This window comes from Diabrotica undecimpunctata, chromosome 5 (assembly GCF_040954645.1).
Source record: "Diabrotica undecimpunctata isolate CICGRU chromosome 5, icDiaUnde3, whole genome shotgun sequence".
NCBI classification, from domain to species: Eukaryota; Metazoa; Arthropoda; class Insecta; order Coleoptera; family Chrysomelidae; genus Diabrotica; species Diabrotica undecimpunctata.
In genome coordinates, this window is record NC_092807.1 from 24,405,347 (window position 1) to 24,428,306 (window position 22,960).

General features: G+C 34.9%; 1 protein-coding gene across 3 annotated transcripts in view; it reads left to right on the forward strand.

The window, feature by feature from the left end:
• Nucleotides 1–22,960, forward strand: part of Fa2h (Fatty acid 2-hydroxylase) — a 317,701-nt gene that overhangs the window by 202,172 nt on the left and 92,569 nt on the right. For 2 of the 3 annotated variants that reach the window (XM_072531748.1, XM_072531747.1), the window contains exon 2: nt 3,024–3,103. The gene's annotated coding sequence lies outside the window, so the exon portion shown is untranslated. Of the gene's footprint in view, nt 1–3,023; nt 3,104–21,522; nt 21,667–22,960 lie in introns of those variants that run through there. The other variant, XM_072531749.1, reaches the window with a different exon arrangement.

A 22,960-nucleotide genomic window follows, 5' to 3' on the forward strand; every position in this document is an offset into this window, starting at 1 on the left:
TTCATCATTTTCATTTAAAAACGCTCTAGAATAAATATTAATAACAATTTTAAAACCACCATAGGCGTAGATATATTATTTGTACGTATTCCAAACTTTTGGACATGTGTGTATCTACTGGTATATGTATACAGTGTGTCCGTAAAGTATGGAATAAATTCGATATTTCCTAAATTAAAAGTCTTTTTAAAACACGTCGATTTTTAAATTTAATGTTCTACATTTTACAATAAAATTTCATAATACAAGGTGATACACATTACAGTGATGACGTCATCGGCTCTTTTTTCAAATGTAACACCCTGTATTTTAGGATATTTTTAGATCGATAAAAATGAGCTGATTTCAAAAAAGTATAATACTCGGGTCTAATTGATATAATTTGAAAGATATGCGCTTAGAAAATAAATTATTTATTATCAATTGCAAAAAAGTAGCCTACTTCTAGTTTTTGGTAAACTGTAATTATTTTTAGTAACGTTCAATAACAATTAAGTAGTACAATAATTGTATTAATTCGTGAATGTTCTGTATTATTGCTTAGAATTGATTTTAAGTAGAAATGAATTTGACTGTAGAGCAAAGAATTGAAATACTCATTATGATTGGGTATGGAGACAAATCGCTAAGTCAGATGGAAGTGTGTAATTTATTTAATAATAAATATACAGAAATACCCATCACGCAGTCAACAGTAAATAAGATTAAAAAAAAATTTTGAGAAACTGGTACGGTTGAAAATGCACGCAAATCAGGTCAATTATGTTACAACATTAGATGTTCTACTTGCTTTTGAAGAAGATGCGCACACTTCTGTTCGTAAGGTTAGCAGTGATCTCGATATTTGCAAAACAACGGTACACAAAGTACGTAAAAGTAAGTAAAGTAAGTAAAATGCACAGTTGTACAGGAATTAAACGAAGATAATCCAGGTAAAAAAATACAATTTTGCGAAATCATGATGGATAACAGCCAACGAAACCCTTGGTTCAAAATATATTTTTTTTTTTTTTGATGAGGCTACATTCAAATGTCAACCGTCAGAACCGGCGAGGTCAACCGTCAGAATTGTAGATACTGGGCAAAAAAAACTCCCAACTCGATGTGGGAACATCATACACAATACCTACCCGCAAAAGGTAAACGTATGGGCTGGCATTGTAAGAAATAAAATCATTGGACCCTACTATTTCGAAGGTAATTTAAACGGGCCAGCATACCTTCAGTTTTTAAGTGGGTATCTCGTACCTACTTTAGTTAATTTATTCCCCAGTACAATTAATCTTGGAGGTTTTGATAAAAGTTTATAGTTTCAACAGGATGGTGCTCCTCCGCATTATGCTTTAGATGTTCAAAGGTACCTAAACGAAATTTTTCCGAACAGGTGGATTGGAAGACGTGGACATGAATGGCCAGCGAGGTCGCCAGACCTCAATCCTTTGGATTATTTTATGTGAGGTTATTTAAAGAATTTGTTTATAAAACGGAACCTGCAAATATTGAAGACTTAAAAACAAGAATTCGTAAAGGAATAAACAATATTTCTCAAGAAAGCATAAACAAGGTTTTACAAGAATTTGTACACGTTTGGGTAACTGTCAAATACAACATGGGCTACAATTCGAACTCTTGAGTTAAGTCGTGTATTAATCGAACATTCGATTAAGTCATGTATTAATTACTGGAATACTTTCAAGTTATTTATTATAATTTATTTATAATTTATTAATATTATAAATCAATAAAAATTAACTTTCTAAGCGCATATCGTTTAAATTATATTCGTTAGACCCCCAGTATTATACTTTTTTGGAATCAGCTCATTTTTATCGATCTACAAGTGTCCTAAAATACAGGGTGTTACATTTAAAAATAGAGCCGATGACGTCATGACTGTAATGTGTATCAACTTGTATAATATAATTTTATTGTAAAATTTTGAACGTTAAATTTAAAAATCGACGTGTTTTAGATTTTTTTAAAAAGGCTTTTCATTTAGGAAACATCGAATTTATTCCATACTTTACAGACACACTGTATATTACATGTAATCGATGTTACGAGATTATACAATAAGAATGTTATAAGACAAGCAGAGCGTATATTAATTTGCGCTACCGCTGACATTTACATTTATTACAAAAACCAAACTTTTACATGTGTTCTTAGACGATATATTTAGAAGGATATTTTATTATACGCCAAGTACACCTAAGTACGAACCTAAGGTATTAGGAATATGTCACTATTAACATGTTATTACATATGTACAAAAAATTTCATAAAATATATAAAAATACCTAAATCTTTACACAATTCATTTCCTTATAATATTCTAGTCAAATAAATATTCTACTTTGATTGAAAATGAACCTTTCATACATAGTATCACAAATACAACTTAGGACATAGAGAGATGCAATAAACGTCATAATATGGCGAAGCGCGCGAATTGACGCATTTTCGCCATGATTTACCGGATGTCAACGACAGGAGAAACGATCGAAAGTCGGTATATATTTTTTTTATTTTAGCCAATTTGTGATGACATGGGTCTATTTATAAAAAAGGTTATTTTATATAAGCAAGAGTAGTGGAGTACTATATGTTTTTGATACACATAATTATGTGTATCTTCTTTTCTAAAAGGTCAAAGCAAATATAAAAAAATGTAATTATCATTGTTCTGAAGCTATTTTCTTGGGGCATTTTAAATTAATTACTATTTAACTGGGAATAAGCCACAATTAAAGGTTAAAATACTAATGTTTGTATTTTGAGAACGATTTCCGAAGTGGAAATTGAAACGTCAATAAACGTATTTTAACCTTTAATTGTGGCTTATTCCCAGTTAAATAGTAATTAATGTAATTATCATTACAGTCACTTGTGGATTAATCTCATATAAAAATATCTACGCATCTTAATGTTTTGTTTTTGTCGTAAATATCGAGAAACATGATTTTTAATTTTTCGAAAACCACGTTTTATATAAGTTTTTAATTTGTTTATTTTCTTTACAGATAACTATTTCATGTAAATCTAAAGTATAGTTTCTGTTCCCCGCTACTTGTTATCCTCTGCGTCTTCAGGGATTTAAACTGTAAGTACAGAAATATAAAATTACTATCACTTTAATATATAAGCAATATAATAAAAACCGACTTATATCGCGAGAGGAAGTACCTTTCAGTACCACGCCAGAAGTGATTTTCTTCCTTCAGGAAATTCACAGCTCCCCTAAGAAATACCATTGACATGGCCAAAACTTTCTCAAATTCACAAAATTAGTATCTAACCAAGCCATCTTTCTTCTCATTTAGATCTCTTATTTAGCGAAAATGTTTTGAAAAGAAAGTATAGTGTGACTAATTTAGGGTCAGAAATTAGAAAATGTAGTGTGTCTAAAGGAATTTAAGTACTGTAGAATTTTAATTTCTTAAGATGCGACCGCGTCACGCTCTCTCAAATTAGCGACAAGCAATTTAAAAATTGAAAAGGCATGGACTGGATGCGTATCGTATCAGTATGTTTGGGAATTATATTTATAAAAATGATAAATAGAAAGAATAATAATTTTAAAAAATGTTACATAATTTAAAACAATAATATAATTGATATCTAAATGTTGACCGACAATAGGACAACACAGCCTCCAAGATATCTCAAACGACAATGGACAAAGGCTCGTAGAGCTATCATCGGCTAACAATATGCTTGTAAAGTCTACTATGTTCCAACATAACAACATTCATAAACAGACTTGGGTCTCTAATGACCACTCCACGCGGAACCAAATTGACCACGTAATTGTCGATGCTAGACATGGAAGTAATGTGCTGGATGTAAGAAGCCTCAGGGGAGCAGATGGAGATACAGACCATCACCTAGAAAGAGCAAATATCAGGTTGAGAATATCTTCAGAGAAACCTAAGGCCAACGAAGCATTGGGACAGTGGAACATCGAGAAAATGCAAAATGGGGAAATCCGAGAAAAATACAAACAAGAAATTAAACAGCATCTAAATACAGTAGACCATAGCAATGATGTCGAAAGAATGTGGTAACAAATGGAAAAATCAATTATGGAGTCAGCAGAACTAAGATCAGATCTTTACGGCAAGCGTACGACAGCATTAAAAAGGATCAGATGTGGAATGCAATGGCAGAACTTTTAGTTCCAAAAAAACTTATTAAGCTTGTTAAGTTATGTGTGAATAGCTGTAGATCCAGAATACGGATAGTTAACAAACTCTCAGAATCTTTCGAAATATGCAGTGGCTTGAAACAAGGAGATGCGCTGTCACCTCTCCTCTTTAATACCATCCTGTAGTACCTTCTGTACTACCAGAAAGTAGTAAGAGCAGCACAACTTAAAACAGAACTACTGACAGTAAATGGACCAAAATTACTACTAGCATACGCAGATGACATTGACATTGAGCGAAACACAGTCACCAATATGAAGGAGACGTTTAATAAATTGGAGGTAGAGGCAAAGAAAACTGGTCTAACTGTAAACGAAGAGAAAACTAAATACATGTGCATCAAGAGACAAAAGGGACGAGATAGAATAAGGCAAAATGTTACAATAGACTCATATAACTTTGAAAGAGTGGAGAGTTTTAAATATCTCGGATCAAAAATCACTGCAGATAACGATATCGCGGAAGAGATTAAAGGAAGAATTCGGGCAGCAAATAAATGTATGTACAGCCTCCACAATACTATTAAATCTAAAAGCCTAACACGAACATCAAAAATTAGAATATATAAAACGGTGATTAGACCGATGCTCATGTGTGGGTGTGAGACATGGACCCTAACCAAAGAAACTGAAAGAAAACTTAGATGTTTTGAGAGGAAAATCCTTAGAAGAATCTTTGGGACTTATCACGACATTAATAGCAACCAATACCGAATGAAAACAAATGCTGAGGTCAAGCAGATGTATAGAGCGAGCAATATAGTCCAAGAGATTAAATCCCAACGTCTGAGATGGGCTGGCCATGTCCATAGACTCCCTAATAATCGCCTTGCCAAGCTAATATGGGAGGAAGCTCCCACAGGAAGAAGGCCCTTAGGACGTCCACGAATGCGATGGAGAGACAATATATGGTCAGTTCTAAGAACAATGGGGCTACCCACTGACCCAACTATTATGAATGACCGTTCAAGATGGAAGCAAGTTGTGCACTCAGCCAAAACCCACCCTCTGTTGTTGTGCTACGAGAAGAAGAAGAAGAATACCTAAATGTTGGTTCAAACCATAACCCATAGTGGGCGTTTAATTTTTGAGTAACAACTTAAAATAAACTAACACTTGTTTTAAAAGCCGTGTCAATTGTAATGTATAAGCAAAGGTGCAAAACGCATATATTGCATATTTTATGCAAATATCTGGGGATTTTGCATATTTATACAAAAAATGACATAAAATGTTATTTAAAATATTTTAATAATTGCATAAATTAACGTTAATAAAACGAGAAGAGATAATATAATTTTTATATAATACCAATACCTATTTATGTATATTTTATTATAAAATCAATATTTTCACTATTTCTGAAATATCAGTGACTGCCATGCAATAATCGTCTAGTTACTTGAATGAAATTTCTGCTGTTGATGCCTTAAGATTATAAAGAAATCTGTTTTAAGTGTAGTTTATTTATAATAATAAATCTATTACAGGTTAAACGCGAAAAAAAATTTCAAAAGAAATAAACATGTCAGAACATGCTTCACATTTTGCCAAAAAAAACATAACTAAGAGAAAAATATCAAGCTTCGGTTTCTAAGTCTCCCCACCTTTAACCACAAATTGTTCAGTATGAAAAACTACTGTGTTCCTATTCATACATTTGTAGGGTCAATAGGAACAGGTAAAAAGTGTATAAGGTGTAAAGTAACATACACATATACATATAAAGTTTGTTTCATTGGAAAAATTTATTGTTGAAATAAGAAATACACTTTTAAGGTCAGCTAATATAAACACTAATCACTAAGATCATTGTTAAAACAAATCATGTTTTAAACCGAGACGAGGTGTTCACGTTTATACATACAGACAACTGTCTTATAATATCATCGGTTTTAGAAAATGCTTTCTCTTTAGTTTCGGAAAATTTCCAAGCCCGGGGAACCTTCTTAAAAAAGATTCCTACGTAGCTGCCATCTTGATGATAGACAACTTCAGTAACGTAGTGCCTGAAAAATTGCTTGGTCTTGCCATACACTTTGACTACTAAGAAGTCTCCAGGGTTAACGCAAGTGTTTGTTTCTTCATCAGATGACAACGCTAGCTACTTGTCACTGTCTTGGAGAGAGTTTTTTGAAGCACTAGATCCTCGTTTTAGCTTTTCAGTGGGACTAGAAATTTCTTTTGAGAGATTCAGTTATATGTTCTGAACTCCTGATGGTCCTGCTTCAGGTTCAAACTCTTCTTCTTCTAAATCTGTTGCCACAACACTTTTTCTCGGTTCGACATTCATTTTTGTTTTCTTTTTCTTTTATCTCTGAGTATCAGACTGTCTTCAAAAGTTCTTTAAAAGTGTCATCAATCCCTTCCACGCGAACTGAACCTGACAAGGGCGTTTGTGTTCCAGATTGTCTTAGGATCCGCAGGACTTTGGTGCGATCCAAAGGCACGATGCCACATTTTTTAAACCCTGATTTGGCATTTTCCTCTGAAAGACTATCAACCAGTTTCTTTAATAGTCTAGGAAACTTGTCTTTAGCTACTGTAGATTCATTCCTGCCTGGTCCTGTTTTCTATTCCTCAACTATTTTGCGCTACATAATCTTCATGGGTCTAAAGAATGTCACATCGAGGGGCTGAGTAAGGTGAATGGAATTACTTGGTAAAAATATAAACTTGATGTTTTTTTCTTGGCACAATTGGATTAAATAGATGGACAAGTGAGACGACAAGTTGTCCCCAGTCAAGTATTTTTTTCCTTTTAGGTCCTTGAAAAGGGGAATTGCAATATACCGAACCCAGTCACTGAAACAAAAACTATCAAACGAAACTGACTTGGTACGAATAAAACGAGAGTTTTTCGGACCTCCCTCCTTTCAACTGTCGTATAAATGTTGAACTCTTCACTAGCTGCAAACATTACGGAAGTAGACGCTTTTGATGAGTTGACAACTCGTTCTGGATACTTGCAGCCACGTCTAAAAATCATTTTACGTTTCTCTGGGTCGTCACTAAGATTTGTCTCATCATAGTTGATGATGTGATTTACGGGAACATCTTTAAGTTCTCTTTCTAACTCGTCGAAATACTTATTAATTATCTCAGGGGACACAGCTGCCCTTGACCTTTTGATGTTCTGACACATTCTGTTTGAGAGTCATTGTTTTTACCGAGTAAGAAACGAATACACCCAATTCTGACCAGGGGTTGTTCTTGAACTTGGAAATAACTTTGTCCTAGCCCTCCAAATATTCTCGTATGATTAACCGTAAGGTGAAAGAATCTATTTGGTATCCCCAGTCATCACAAACTGCTAGTCTGTCAACGAGAACTAACTCTTGATCTTCATCAAGAGAGGTCTGACCTCCTTGTTGCTGTGTATTAACATTTTTTATATACCTGTGTAAGACCGTAGTAGGTATATTATACTTAAAGGAACACTGTCCGAATACCTTCTTTTATTTTATTTACGGCTTCCTGTAGGTTTTGTCGTGTGTAGCACCTTTTCTTCACACTTGTCACAGCTTAATATTTTTGCGGGATATCTGCGAAAACCTGTAATAAAACACATTACAATAAAAAAGTAAATTGAGTAGCTACTGACAAAAACAAAGCTTACTCTATGGAGGTATTAGATAAACAAAAGTAATTTGTAATGTGTAGGATGAATGGAAACACGGTAAATATTATGTACCCATTCACCCCACATATCTCAAATTCATGACTTGAAGAATAAAACTTGTTTTTAACAAAAAACGTTAACATATAAATCAAAATACAATCATGTTATATAGTTGTAAAGGTTAGAATACATAAAAAAAGAGTACTCGTCAATCTATTTTGAGAGATTTTGTACTTACCCAGAAAGTTTTTATGATCAGAAATAGCCTCAAAATTAATGACATTGTTTGCACACCGAAAAAATAATAACCAGTGACGCCAACAACATAAACCTAAATTTGTTTCGTTCTTGTTGGTAATTTTTGCGAAGAAATAGATTTAGAACCAAATATTTTTGTGAATTTAAAATATGCTCCCATTACTTCTCAATTTACAAATATATCTGCAAGAATAGAAGCCATAAGTTTTTATTGGAAAATTTTGAAAATCATTTGGTCATTTATTGTTTCCTGAAGAGATGCTAAATGACGGAGTGACTACTGAAGAAATTTATAATGTTCCTAAACCTCAAATAGTAATAGAAGAAATATTAAAGCCCACAAGAGAAGAAATTGAAGAAATAATAAAAGATAAGAAAAATCAAAAAAGCCCCGGGTAGAGCGGCATTGTGGCAGAGAACATAAAATATGGAGGAGAGGCCTTAATAAACCAATTTGGTGAGCTAATACTAGAAGTATTGGATGCCGAAGAAATGCCTCAAGAATGGAATAAGTCGATTATAATTCCTATACACAAAAAGGGAGATAGAACTGAATGCGCAAACTATAGAAGAATATCCTTATTAGAGGTAATATATAAAGTACTCGCCATACTAATTAAAAAACGATTAGAAATTTAGAATGGAGGATTTTGGAAAAGAAGATCAACAACCGATCAATTTTTATGCTAAAACAAATCCTGATCAATTGCTGTGAATACAACATTTCAGCACAGGTACTTTACATTAATTACAAAGCCACCTACGATACAATAGACAGAAACAAATTAATAGAAACGCTAAAAGAATTCCAAGTGCCAGAAAAAATAATAAGATTGGTTAAAATGACAATTAGACAAACCATTTGTACTGTGAGATGCAACGGTACAGTCTCAGAAGAATTCGAAGTAAAAAAAGGTGTTCGCCAACGAGACCCGTTGTCTACATTGCTATTCAATATAGTTCTAGAAAAAATTGTAAGGGTAAGTGGGATGAATAGGTCCGGAACTATTTTATATAAGGAGCACCAATGCTTAGCATACGCTGATGATGTGGTTCTCATTGCAAGAAATGGAAAAGAACTATCAAATAGCAAAAAGACTGATTCAGGAATGCTCTAAAATGGGACTGAAAGTTAATATTAATAAATCTAAGTACATGGAGATCTCGAGCAAAAAAGGAATTAACACCAGGTGATCCTTTAAATTGGAGATGGAGGATGGATCAGTTGTAGAATTCGAAAAGGTGGATGAATATATGTACTTAGGTACTCTTATTGATCAGACATGTAAGAAAGAACCTGAGACTGACCAAGAGCAACAGGTATGCTGGAGCCATGAGCAAATTAATTAAGGCCAAAGATATATCTCGTAATACAAAAATAAGAGTATACAAAACTATAATTAGACCCACAATGCTATACGCTGCCGAGACATGGACTATGAATAAAACCATACAGAACACATTGGAAGCATGGAAAAGAAAGATAGATACTTCGCAGAATGTTTGGTGGAAAAGTAGTAGAGGGAGAATGGAGAAGACGAACTAATGCAGAAGTGTACCATTTGTATGCTAACTCTACAATAACAAAAGTGGTAAAAAAACGTAGACTAGAATGGCTCGGTCATCTAGAAAAATGCAAGGTAATAGACAAGTCAATAATATTGCTTGGAGAGTACCTGAGAGCAAAAAAAGGAAGGAAGACCAAGAAAGAAATGGAGAGATGTAGTGATGGAATATGTCAGAGAGATGGGAATCAGAGATTGGAAGCTGATAGCTAAGAACAGAAAACGATGGAAATTATCCATCCAGCAATGGGCCCAAAAGGCCTGTTAACGCTGTACATACTTACATTGTTTCCATAATTCTAAGGAATAGTATTTTACTTTTTTACTACTATCATTACAATTAACTGGTACATTACAATTTCTAGAAGAAGTGCTATTTATTCAAATATAATATTTGTGGGCAAATTAGTGCCAATTTTTTTACTTTATTGCATATTTGCCTAAGTCTTCAATTTCAATTCCAGATCTATCTTCATTACGTTAGTCATGTAGTTCTTGTATCGAATATGGTTCAGTATGTTTCCTTAAAGTGTAATTTTTTAAAAATCGACCCCGTGTTGCATAAATTTTAACATTTAGTAAATTTAATATGTAATCTAAGCGTTATTATTATCCACATTACTAAGTGGATAGATTCAATTGCTAACGATGTAAGTATATATCACATTTTTTCAGTTTAACAGTGAATATTTTACCTCTTTGCATTAATTATATTATTGTGGAACTACTTACTTTTAGGTTTTCACTGATGATGGTCTGATAAGACCGATAATATTCTGAAATTTTAGTGTTTTAAGTTGTGTTTAAATTTTTTAAGTATATACCAGTTTGGACTATAAGATTTTTACTTCCCTGTAAGTTTTTTTAAATACACTCCAAAACTAATAAAAATTATAAAGTTAGACTTAGAACTATGTACAATAATATACACGTAATGTACAGCGTGATGTAAGATACATAATTCACGTATAGGACAAGTAGCACTTATATTAAACGAGGTATTAAAGGTTGAAAAACATTCTTAATTTTATATAATAATGATTAATTAACTCATACGTGATTTACACTTTTCACGATACTCAGATAAACGGATCTAATTTTATATAGTTCATGCTAAATATAGAAAATTTTAAAAATAGTGTATATGAACTGAAAGTATTACGGAATCACCTATAGTCTGGTGCTTTAGAATAAAGGTGAGTGAACACAATTACGTGAATAATATTTACATAGGATTTAATGCATTATAACAAAGTATTTGAGTGTTTTCCATTAGACTTTTGTTTTAACTACTGGTAAACGTAAAATGAACATAAAAGAATTGACTAGAATGTCAAATATTATTTTTCAATCAATCTATACATCGTTGCATACACATGTTGATAATCTTTTTTCTTTTTTATACTGGTTCATCTTTTTCATGCTCGGTCATGTGAAACCTCAATATTCCGAGGTATTGTAATTTAGGAATAAGAATTTGGAGTGAACTTATTGAATGTACTAATAAAGAATGACTGAGCTCAGAGGAACCAATTTAAAGGGACAGAGAGACACCAAATCTCATGGGAGAATTCGGGCTAGCTTTTCTACACTTAGGATTGGCTTTGGGATAAAAGACCAATATATGAGATGATAAAATTATATAAACAAGGGAGAAAATAAAACCTTGAAATACAAACAATGACATTAGATAAGACAACTTAGAATTTAATTTTGTATTGAAGGAAGTATAAGTAAATATACGAAGTTGCCTTAAGGTACTGAATGTGGGCGCCACTCAAGACTAGCTTGAGAATTTAGAAATGAGCAAAAAAACAAGAAACAGGTATACCTAATACAATAACCTGAAATTACTTAAAAAACACTATTTACCTTGTATTGCTATAACATACTGGTTAGTAGAAACTGAAATAAAAAGCTATACTAGCTACTAATGACAACTATGTTTATAAATTTTTGGTAAACACAGTTTAAATCATTTACCTACATGTAAAAGAAAAGCTGAAATAACAGTAGTGTTGGGGTGTAAAGGTAAGATAGGGCCTAATAGTCACGAATAAATAAAAATACCACCACTAGTGTGCCAAGTAACAAGGGTATTAGATTAGTAAAAACAATAATCTATCGTCCGGGAGAAAAGCAAAATAACTTAACACTAAAGGTTAGTATTAGAATACAAAGTAAACCTAGACTAGGTAAGGTATTAAAGGTAAGAAAAGAACAACTACAAAGAACAGAGGTTACAATACATGAATACCTTACCTAGCAGACGTAAAGGTGTGAGGTAGTCACCGATCCGATAGGACTAATATGTGAATTTAATACGATTTATTCCGATCTGATAGGACTAAATTTAAATACAGAATGTGAGTAAGATTAAAAGCTCACTGTAAATGAGGATATCGGCCAAGGAGAAAAATTCGGTTTTCTCCACATTGTGTATATATATATATATATATATATATATATATTGTTACGATAAATATACTGGCCTAACTTTTATGACTAATTATTCTGTTTTATTGTAGAAATTTCGGTGGAAGTCTAGAACCAAAATTATGGTGAATGAGCCGGCCAAGCTTCTCGATCTTTCGATGCTGTTCTAGTATATCAGGATTTCGTATATAAATACAACATTTTTATATGGAGGACAGTTAATTCTGAACTCGCGCTCGCGATAAAATGTTACGCTCGCTTTTTAATAAATTATGTATGTTTAGTGAAAATAAATAAATATCAGTCATTGTGCTTTTTAATGAATTAAGATAAGAACAAGACATTATAAATTAAAGACTTAACAATTAATAAATTCACAACAAATGGTGTCAGAAGTGGGATGGAACATAAATTAGACTTATAATAATAATACAAGTGAATACGTAAAATAAATTGTGAAAATGGCTACGATTTATGAGCTGACAGTGACTAATTTAAGAAGACATCTCGAAGACAGAGAATTAGCTTCTACCGGAAAAAAGGCTGAGTTAGTCCAACGACTAAAGAACGCTTTGCTAGAAGAAGGACTAGATCCAGAGACTTATATATTTGAAGACAAACATGATGCTGTCATCTCGTCGATTTCGAAATTGGAGAACAAAGTATCCGGCGACATCGCTTCTTTAGAAAGCAAAGTTTCTAACGAGATTTCTTCGCTGGAAAGCAAAGTCTCTGCTAACATCTCTTCGGAAATCTCTAAAGTCACTTCTGAGATGTCTGCCCTCGACGATAGAATATCTTCGTTAAAAAATCAAGTTGCTGCCGATATGTTGGCCTTCGAAGAAAAGATGAAAGAAATGGAAAGGAAGATGGAGGAAACAGGGACAGCAGAGAGAGGTAACAATCCGATTACAGTGGAGATAAAAGAAGACGAGACGAAATGTAAGTTGGAGACACGGCCGAAATTTGAAGGAAGTGGAGGTTCTATTCATGTTAAAGTCCCAACTTTCGATGGAAAATCGTCATGGAACAACTACATGAAACAGTTCGAATCAGCCGCAAGAGCAAATGGATGGTCTGAAAAAGAAAAGGCGGTAAACCTGACTATCGCTCTTCGAGGAGATGCCTTAGATGTGCTTCAGACCATAGCCGTTGAGGAGACCGATGATTTCGAACAACTGAAGAAGAGGTTAAATATGCGATATGGCCACGAACATTTGGAGCATGTATATCAGTCACAGCTTAAAAATCGTAGACAGAAGAAAGATGAGGCTCTTCAAGAATATGAGGTAGATATTGCCAGATTAGTACGATATGCTTATCCAACAGCTCCCGAAGACATGATGGAAAAATTGGCCGTTCAAACGTTTATTGATGGTCTTCGTGATCATGAAATGCAGAGAACACTACGATTAGCTCGTCACAAGACGCTGGTCGATGTCTTATCCGCCGCCCTCGAATACGAGTCAGCTACGCAGGCCTCTGGAGGATACAGTAAAGTTAGGACTGTAAAAGAGGAAGGAGATGAAGATAAACTTGACCAGCTCGTTAATATGATGAAAATTATTACATGCAAGAAAACGAAGACCATAAAATCAAGAAACTCACCATCAGGAAAACCAGAACGAGTTGGCTTTAGGGGAGCAGCTTCGACCCGGAACTTTTCCAAAGACCCTCTTATACTAATAGCTTCTTTGAAATGTCGTGAAGATAGTGTATATGTAGATGGAGAAATAAATGGTAAAAGACATACGTTGTTGGTGGATACCGGAGCGACCAGAACCATTATACGTCCAACAGTTATAAACAGCCGAAAGAAACTGTTACCAACGAGGTTGCGACTTCGGACCGCTACAGGTGAAAATGCCAACATTCATGGAGAAATCCAGGTACAATTGGGAATTGGAGCAGAAAAGTTTGTCCATACTGTTATAGTTGCTGACATCGAAGAGGATGTTATATTAGGAATGGACGTAATGAATATGCATGGATTCCAATTGGATTTTAAGAATAAGGTAATCAAAGTTGGCAACGAGGAGGTATTTCTCCATCCACATAATGACAACACTGTGCAAGCAGCCATTATAGAAGATACAGTCGTGCCTGCGAGAAGCGAAACGATCATAGTAGCGCGACTACAGGGAATTGTAGACGAAGGGAGACCTGTTATGATGGAGCCTTGGAACCACGACGATGAGGTTGGCCGTGGAATCATAATTGGAAAAGAATTGGTGACTTCGGCTAAAGAAATTCCTGTGAGACTTATCAATGTCAACGACTACCCAGTGACCATAAAGAAAGAGACAAAAGTAGGAACTTGTGTACCTGTGACATCCATAATTCGTCAGGCGACAACATCTGATAATTCCAACGACAAATTCGACCAAATGGTTGCAGTTGCAGGACAGTCTCTAAATCAGATGGAGAAAAGGAAATTAAGGGAATTTCTTCGGCAGTATCGTGATATTTTCGTACCGAAAGGAGGAAAGACGGGAAGAACTACCGTTGTTAAGCATAAAATTGATACTGGTAATGCTAAGCCAATTCGTCAAACAGCTCGACGATTACCACAGGCGAAGAGAGAGGAAGCTGAAACGATTGTTCAGGAAATGAAGAAAGACGGGGTGATAGAACCTTCTACGAGTCCATGGGTCTCTCCGGTGGTCCTGGTTAAGAAGAAAGACGGAACGACGAGGTTCTGTGTGGATTACCGTTTGCTGAACAACGTTACCAAGAAAGATAGTTATCCTCTGCCTCGGATCGATGACACATTGGACACATTGGCTGGAAGTAAATTGTTTTCTACTTTAGATTTGAAGTCTGGATACTGGCAGGTAGAAATGGACCCAGTCGATAAAGAAAAGACAGCCTTCACCACAGGATCTGGATTGTGGCAATTCAACGTTATGCCATTTGGACTTTGTAATGCTCCTGCGACATTTGAGAGGCTTATGGAAAATGTGTTGAGAGGGTTATCTTGGAAAACATGCCTGGTTTATTTAGATGACATAATCGTCTTGGGGGAGACATTCGAAGATCATTTGAGGAATTTAGAAAACGTTTTTAATCGACTTAAAGCTGCCCAATTGATGCTAAACCCCAAGAAGTGCCAGCTATTTCAAGGTAAAGTCAATTATCTGGGTCATATAGTCAGTAAAGAAGGAGTGGCCGTGGATAAGGGAAAAATCGATTCCATTAAGGAATGGCCAAAACCAACTGACAAACATCAAGTGAGAAGTTTTCTTGGACTATGTACTTACTACCGGAGGTTTATTAAGAAGTTTGCAGATATCGCTAAGCCATTAACGCGACTTACAGAGGAAGCAAGAGAATACCGCTGGGATATAGACTGCCAAAATGCCTTTGAAACGTTGAAAAAGCATTTAATAACAGCACCAATTTTGGGGTATCCACTGCCAGAAGGAGAGTTCATCTTAGATACGGATGCAAGTAATGTGGGAATTGGAGGAGTGCTGTCTCAGATTCAAGGAGGACAGGAACGAGTCCTCGGATATTTTAGTAAAGTTCTTTCAAAACCTGAGCGGAATTATTGCGTCACGAGAAGAGAACTTCTAGCAGTAGTTAAATCAGTAGAGCACTTCTATCAATACCTCTATGGAAGGAAGTTTTTAATCCGAACCGATCATGCCGCCCTTAAGTGGTTGATGCAGTTTAAGAATCCAGAGGGTCAGATAGCCAGGTGGATCGAACGACTCCAAGAATACGATTTTAAGATTGAGCACCGAGCCGGAGTTAGCCACAGAAATGCTGATTCTCTTTCCAGAAGGCCATGCCCCGCAGAGTGTTCCCACTGCAACAAAACGGAATCCAAGGAAGCAGCAGTGCTAAGAACGACGATTGTCAACGACGACTGGACGCCTACTAAGATAAGGGAAGAACAAGAGAGAGATCCAGTTATACAGAAAATCCGAAAATGGAAAGAGGAAAACCGTCGACCACCTTGGCAGGAAATATCAAACCTATGCTCAGTAGTTAAGACGTATTGGGCCCAGTGGGACTCATTTATCATCGAAGATGGCTTGCTTAAACGAGTCCTGGAAAATGATGACGGTTCAGAGAAGAGAAGACAGTTGGTGATCCCAAAGAGCAGAATAGCCGAAGTACTTCGTCAGTTACACGACAGTCCATCGGGAGGGCATTTTGGTGTAAGGAAAACCCTTCAGCGAATTCGGGAACGGTTTTATTGGATGAACAGTTCCGACGATGTAAAAGACTGGTGTAAGAAATGTACTATTTGTGCCACGAGTAACGGGCCTTACCGAAAAAGGAGAGCTCCTATGAGACAATATAATGTTGGAAGCCCGTTTGAAAGAATAGCTTTGGACATCGCTGGGCCATTTCCAGAAAGTGAAAATGGAGGCAAGTACATGCTGGTAGTAATGGATTACTTCAGTAAGTGGGTCGAGATTTACGCACTTCCAGACCAGAAGGCCGCCACCGTTGCAGATAAGTTGATCCAAGAATATATCAGCCGATTTGGAGTGCCTTTGGAGATCCATAGTGACCAAGGCAGGAACTTCGAAAGCGATCTATTCCAAGGAATATGTGATAGACTAGGCATGAAGAAAACAAGAACTACAGCATATCATCCGCAATCTGATGGTATGGTAGAACGGATGAATAGGACAGTTGGCAAATATTTGACAAAGATGGTGTCCGATCATCAGCGAGACTGGGACCAATACCTTCCGTTCTTCACAATGGCCTACAGATCTGCTGTTAACGAATCAACAGGCCAGACACCAGCGAAAGTCCTATTCGGACGCGAAATGCGACTACCTTGTGATCTAGAGTTTGGGTGTCGACCTGGAGAAGATGTAGCAGGTGAAGATTATGTGATCGAATTACGAAGAAGAATGGACGATGTACATGAGTTGGTCCGTTCCCACCTTCAGATCGCTAGCGACCGAATGAAGAAACGGTACGATACACAAGCCGAAAAGGGTTGCTTTAAGAAGAACGACAAAGTATGGCTGTATAATCCCAAGAAGCGAAAAGGTTGTTCTCCCAAATTGCAGCAGTTTTGGGAAGGTCCATACCTCATCATGGAGAAGATCAACGATGTCATCTACCGAATAAGCAAGATTCCGAGGGGAAAGCCGATGATAGTACACCATAACCGGTTGGCATCTTTCGAAGGTGACCACGACGTAGATGAAGAAGTGGAAGTAAACCAAGTCCAAGATGTGTCTGACCTCACGTTTGAGGAATTCATGGGTGCCTATGGAGGTACCGGTAAAGCGAGACATGGTGTTACCACTGAAGAAAAGCAAGATCTACTCGCGCTCCCCGATGACTACTCGCTGGCCCTTACCATCCCGGCCAGTATCAAAGACGCACCAGGGTTGGCATCCGTCTTTCGAAGGAAGTTTGGTCGAGTTGCAGAACTTCAATGCCAAGTGCCAGCGTCCGGTAAAACCTTGAAACTCCAAGATGCATCACGTTACCTTTTCTACCTGGTAACAAAAGACACTGCCCGTGACCAACCTACCTACCGAGATGTATGGGAAGCCTTACTTCAATTGAGAGGGCACGTACTAGAGTCCGACGTGCAAAAGTTAGCCATGCCAAAGTTGGAGTGCCGCCAATTAGATTGGAGGGTTATCCGAAATATGGTGGAGGAGATCTTTAAAGACACCGAAGTCCAGGTGTTAGTCTGTTGCAATCCGCATAGTTACTGGTGCGGAGAGAAAACCGTCCCTTGTCATTTTTATACAACTGGAAGTTGTAAAAGAGGGTCCAGTTGCCGATACCAGCATACAGTTCCGGTTCCAGTCCCGACAAGGTTCCAGGAGGAACCATCTTTTAAGAGGGGGGCAATGTTACGATAAATATACTGGCCTAACTTTTATGACTAATTATTCTGTTTTATTGTAGAAATTTCGGTGGAAGTCTAGAACCAAAATTATGGTGAATGAGCCGGCCAAGCTTCTCGATCTTTCGATGCTGTTCTAGTATATCAGGATTTCGTATATAAATACAACATTTTTATATGGAGGACAGTTAATTCTGAACTCGCGCTCGCGATAAAATGTTACGCTCGCTTTTTAATAAATTATGTATGTTTAGTGAAAATAAATAAATATCAGTCATTGTGCTTTTTAATGAATTAAGATAAGAACAAGACATTATAAATTAAAGACTTAACAATTAATAAATTCACAACAATATATATATATATATATATATATATATATATATATATATATATATATATATATATATATATATATATGTTATTGTGATATTTAAAGTCTTGGTGCGCCAAGCAATAATTAGCTAATTAATTTTTTTGATTAATTAAAATTATTTAAATGATATGATTATGACTCTATCACAATTTTTAATTCTTTTATCTCAGGGTTAAATTCGTGCTTCAATATCTATGCTATTACATGTGAAAGGTAAGGTCCAAAGAATACCGGAATAATAAAAAACACATATGATCTTACACTATATATTTAAATAAAAATAATGAAATAATTCACACTCAAAAGTTTTCAATAAACAAATCTCATATAATGATTCTCAAAATTTTGTTCTACGTACGTGAACAAAATTTTGGTACAATGTGAAAATTAATGGTACAAACAATATTAATTGAAATCTCAAAATCCCAAACTATTCTAACTCTCCTAATCAAAATATTTATATCCTTTCTAAATTAAGTGTAAAAATTGTGTTATCAATAAAAGAAAAAACTGCAGAAACAAAAATATCTCTCTCTGATGATGAGTGGTCCAAATCCTTGTTCCTTGTAGACTATATTATCTCCTCTCAACCGCTCCCTATGTAATCAGCAATCGTACAACAGATTGTTGCAAGTATATCGTCCTTAATGATCTCCTTCAAAAGCACAAATCATTCAAATTATGATAGCCTTTCTCCTCTCGATAAACTGAATCTCTCGTTGGCCCGAGTGAAAAATGACTCTTGGAATATCTTCTCTTTACGATAAACTGAATCTCTCGTTGGCCTGAACAGTGACTCTTGGAATATAAGTAGAAAAATATGACTTACAATATTTTGCTGCTTCAGCTTCTGTCAGATACACTAACTCCACAAAAACTCACTAACATTCAACACTACTGCTTGCTACATCTCGGGAACCGCCAGAGAACAATCACTGTTCGTCTTACAGACTTGGAAAACCAACTGATTATCTTTTCTCTCTCCTAAATCTAGCTAAACTTTCATTCCTACATACCTATCCCACCTTTTTCAATCTCCGCCAATCAAAACTCGTCACAATTCCCCCATTTTTTCATTTCGATAACAAACAAATTTTTACCTATAATTATAAAATTTCCTAAAACTTATTTACAAATAATATTTTTCTATAATTCTTAAAAACTAACAAAAACCTCTTTCTAAAATCTCTTCTATTTATTTATAAAATCTAAAAAAAGTAGTTTGACGACTCAAAGGTTTTTTCTTTCGCAAAATTTCTTCATGGGATGCTAATAATTTTTTTATCCCTTGTTTGGCAAAAGAAATGCGCTCTTTGTTGTGGTCTATATTTTCTAAAAATTTTTGATTCCTTTTCAATTAAACTGAGGCCTTCAGTCAAGTTTTCAATCGTCATTTGATCGTCAGATTGAACTGGATCCAAACACTCAAGCTCTTCAATGTATTGTTCTTCCTCGTGCATTTCTATGAGGTCGTCTACTGTCAGCTCCTGATTGTGGGAATTCAACAGTTCTTCAACGTCATCACTATTAACTTCTAAATTTATTTGCTGGGCGATATCAACAACTTCTTTAATAACATTACTAACTTCATCATGCTATGGCAAGAATTCCATTTCAGTGTCAGTGATGAAAAAAAAAGTTTTTTCCAGATGCCATTCAACGTTTTTTGTGAAACTTCATTCCAATATTGTCGTTGAATTGCTTCCAAAAGTCTTTAACAGAGAGCTTGTCGTTTTTTCTTATAACTTCATGGAGATGTGCAAATGAGCAAATGATCGTCTAATGTAATAAGCCTTGAATGCTTTAACGACTCCCTGATCCATCGGCCGAAGTAAACTGGTTGTATTAGTTGGCAAAAATTCAACTTTCACACGTGGGTCAAAACTAGTTAAAGTTGCAGCAGGATGACCTGGAGAGTTGTCGATAATTAGCATAATTTTAAATGGAATTTGTTTAGACAATAAAGTTAGAACTTCAGGTATGAAGTAATGACCAAACCAATCCTCAAAAAGGGAAGCTGCCACCTAAGCTTTACGATTAGACGTCCAAATTACAGGCAAGTCAGATTTAGATTTATTTTTTAGTGCTCTTGAATTTTCTGGGCGATAAAATAAGAGTGGTTTTAACTTGCAATCACCAGCTGCATTTGACCTTACCATCACTGTCAATCGATCTTTGTTAGCCGTAAAACCTGGAAAGGTTTTCTCTTCACGTGCGATGAAAGTTCTCTTAGGCATCTTCTTCCAAAACAGGCCAGGATAATATATTTTTTTCTTATTTGCTACATGTTTTACTTCGTTTGGATGGCATCATTGCTCTTTCAAGTCTTCAGTAGATATAAAATAAAAATTCCGCTATAAAAGTAACAAACACCCACTCCGTAGACAAAACTGTAGATAAGAAATACATACAAAATAAATGTGCTGATTTCGTGCGAAAAGTCAAAACATGTACTTTGGATGAGCAATAATGTGTGGGCGGTAATTCTATCTAATCGATAATCGAGCAATTATGTGGCAGTCAGACGACGAATCAGCAATTTAAAAATATTTTCATTCGCTGGAAACACAGTCCGCTTATCTAAGTTTCTTATTTAAAAAATTGATTTCTCGCGCGTTACTGACATTTAAAATCGCCGGTTGCTTCAAGCGTTGTTTCTGAGAGAACGGTTCATTCTACACAAAAAGTTCTAATAAAAATTTGTTTAAAATTACCTAAGCTACATTTCTCGTTTAAAATATTTTTTTCTACGACGTACAGGTTCTTGGTATATCAATGTTTTCCCTGTTTTTGCTTCTCTGTAGGAAGAGAGGTTTAGGAGAAGTGGCAAACATTTTTGTATCTTTCTCAGAAGTCTCAAAATTAGCAGCATCAGCCAAATTCAGCTTGTTCCTATGGTTTTTAAAGTTCAAATTTCTGACAAATTAACTATAAGCAACAATGTGAAGAAATGGAAAACTATGACAGAGAATATGATAACCTTTATTCTCTACTCCGAAAATTGGAAAGCTTTTAATCTAATCCCAGTAAGAATGAATGGCAATAGAAATGATACTTTATATCATATTTGTGTTTTGAAATATGTCACGAAACATTAGAAATGACAAATTAACTCGGTTTTTTTAAGCAAATTATAATCTGTTCATTATTTAGTCATTAACAAGCAACTGTAAAACCATAAATAAGTTACGTATTTTCCGATACTTTGAAATCAGGCATGTTCGAATTCCTAACACTAATGACAAGTTCTTCAAGTAACTAACACGTTTTTTATTTATTTATTTTTTTTTTGCTAATACGAATTTATAATAATTTGGTGCTGATAAATATTGTGATAGTAGTGGTTCGAATAAATTTTACAATAAGGTTGGTAAAAGTGATATGTAGATAAGAATTATTTTGATTTAATATGATCTATAGACCCGAGATATTAGCAAATAAAGCCTTGTTACTCTTTGATACAGGTATCTGACAACTATGTAATAAACAAAATATGCAAAATATTAAACGTCATTTTTACTTATAAACAATATACAGTGCTTTTCATATAAAACTATCCACTTTAAATAACTTTTGAACTTCTAAATTTTAGGAAAAGCGCAAAAACACGTCAATCAATATTTGAAGAGGGAGACATTATGTCATATATTATTATTTAAGCGTGCTGTGAAAGGCACCCTCTTATCCCCGTATCATTCCTTTATTTTTTTACATTACTTCCCCATTTTTTTTCTATATTTGGATTTTCTTTTTTGTGCTGATTTCAAAAATGTGATTAGTTTATGAGATAGACAATTTTTGTTTTAACAAGATAGTATCTCTCTCACCTTAATTGACTGTAACAAAATAGGTTGTAACATAATGTACTTTTAACTTTTAGGTTGTTACTTTTTAAATATTTAACCGTACTATTTTTAGTCCTTTTAAAAACCAATAAACAAAAAACTTTACTTTTTATTAAAGTTATATCAACGGTTTTGGGTATTTGAACATTCATTTTAATCGGATAATAGTTAATGATAATTTGTTATAACTTGTAACAGAGTTTTTTGATACGTGTGCAATTTGATCGCTGAAATGGTTTACACTTCGCAATAAAAAATCGAAATTGTAGGATTATACTACAAAAATAATAATTGTGCAAGAGGTGCTGCTAAAATTTTTAATGAAACACACCACAATAGACATGCAACTCATAAGTATGTGATTGAACTAATGAAAAAATTTAGAGCAATTGGGTTAGTTTTGTAATAAAAAACATAACCGACAGGGACTAGAGCTTCCCTAGTTCCTAGACCCTTTCTAAATCCAAATTGCTTATTACCCTTTTTACTTTTACACAAGAGGAATACTATATTTTTTATAATTCGTAACTATCGTTAAGTGTGTGGCTCATCAAACTGATGTCGCTGCATTTGGTGGGCCTGCTTTTCTATGGTTATGTTGGAAATAGTCACCTCAACCAATCTTCTGATATTTTTTCTTCGTTGTCAATTGTGTTAAAGAAAGAAGTTAAGTAGGTAATGATTTTCTCGTCCAAAATTTTAAGTAGCTTAGCAGGAATTTAATCTGGTCCATGTGCTTTATTATTTTTGGCTTGCCGTATTGCTTTTCTGATTTCTGATTTGAGGACACTAAGACCTGTCTGACTGGTTGTCAC